The sequence below is a fragment of the Glossina fuscipes genome, unplaced genomic scaffold (assembly GCF_014805625.2).
Source record: "Glossina fuscipes isolate IAEA_lab_2018 unplaced genomic scaffold, Yale_Gfus_2 28, whole genome shotgun sequence".
NCBI classification, from domain to species: Eukaryota; Metazoa; Arthropoda; class Insecta; order Diptera; family Glossinidae; genus Glossina; species Glossina fuscipes.
The window spans coordinates 9156232-9158256 of record NW_023998423.1 but is presented as its reverse complement, the minus strand read 5'-3'; positions in this window follow the sequence as shown (position 1 = coordinate 9158256).

Below are 2025 nucleotides of genomic sequence, written 5' to 3'. Positions count from 1 at the left end.
ATATATATATATATATATATATATATATATATATATATATATATATACATATATGTGTTCTATGTGTATTTGTTCCCCCCTTTCATTATACAATATTTTTTATGGAAAGCTTTACAGCTTTATATTTTACATTTCTTCTTCCAGCGAGTGCTTCGGTTCTATTACATGTAATTTTATTTTTAATTTGTTTTAATTTAATATTCACCTTTTTTTTTTTTTTTGTAAATTTTCATTGCGTACGCGCACGTTCGCCAATAAGCGTGCATAATTAAAGTTCACTTATCGTGTAAGCTCGGGTGCAATATTAAACCTAGTTTAACAAAGAATTATTAAATATTATCAATTTTTTATTTACAAACAACAAAAATTAATTTTTTTTTTTTTTTTTTCTTCATCATTATTGTTATTATTATATTTTTTTCAAACAATTTCTTTTCATATTAAAATTTCTTATAATACTATTAGGATTGTTTGTTCATTAACTAACCGTATTTTGAAAATCAAGTGCAATACTATTTTATAAAAATTTTTTATATTTTTTGTATAAGTTCCGAAATTATTTAGTAGACGATTTAATGAATAAAAAAAGAATGTAATTGTAACTTGTTTTATTAAAAAGAAGTATGAAAATTTAGGCGAATCTTGAAGAAGAGCAGAGAAGCAAAACGTTTCCTCAATTACCACCACGTTTATCAAAGGCTCGACTTTATCGGCATGAATTTCTTAAAATTACGATTTTGATCATTCGTATGACGAACATCGAAGATCGGCCATTTATGCCTGTTGTAACAGCCGGTAGTATTCATCCTATTCCCTAGATAGGATATGTATTCCTGATCAGCGCAAAATTGTAAACTAATTTATTCCGACGAATTTATTATCAGTCCGCCAATTACCTACTTTAACGTAATACTTTATAAACTTCACATTGACCCCCAGATAGTAAATGCATTATGGGATTTTTGTGCCTTACTATATGCATTACTCAATAATATCGTAGGATTTCACATAGATATTGCCACCATTCACAAGTTCATGTGATTTTTAGATAGTAGCTACCTTCAAGCGAAATATGTCAACATTTAATAAGATTGCGGACTGCAGTTTACAAGTTATATATTTTCAAATAATGGTTAAATCAACGCAGGGTGCTTGACCAATTAAATCTAGTCCAAGCAAGTTTTAGTTCTTCTTCAATTTTTCATAAGGGATAACAAACGCATACTAATCGAGGGACCCACAACTAATCAATTATTTTAGAATCAAAAAAAAAAGTTTGTAGTAAATTGAAGTTTCCGTTTCTTATTTCTCATTATGTTATTATTGGCACAAGACTATCAAGGACAATTCGTGTGAGGAAATATGACTTAAGGTACCTCACCTCCTTAACAAGCTAAGCTTAGGCCTTCAGATTGTGTTTTGATTTGCAGAAAGCCATTGCTTGGAACGCTTTACGTTATTATATAGATTCCATTTTTCATCTCTGACAGTGATTCCGCCAAAAAATGGTTCTCTACAAAATCTGAATAGCGCTGAAGTGCAAATTGATCGACGAATGTAGGGTGTCCATACTACTTGCCCATAAGCCTTTCTAATTTCATGTAGGTTTTTTAGTAAGATTCACCCTGCGGATCCAAGGCTTCTCAATAATTCTCATGTTATTAATTTTTGATCAGCTTCCACTAGAGATTGTAAAATGGCATTATCAAATTCACCATATCCTTTAATTCGGGGCCTGTCGCAGAGATTATAACTACCATCGACAAATTTCCGAACCAACGTTGACACTTGCTGACCGTCAACACATCTTCATAAATATGGCAAATCTTCTTTGTAGTTACCGTTGCGTGAAATCGCCGTATGGATGCACAGAACATTTACACTTACAAGAATAACCTACAATTTCTTTGTATACTTCTCTTAGCTCACCTGCAACATCCTTCATCTAGCCGAACGAGCTAATGCGAGTGTAAATCTTTTATATCACGGTCAGGGACCGTGAACTAAAACGCCCATTAACTACTA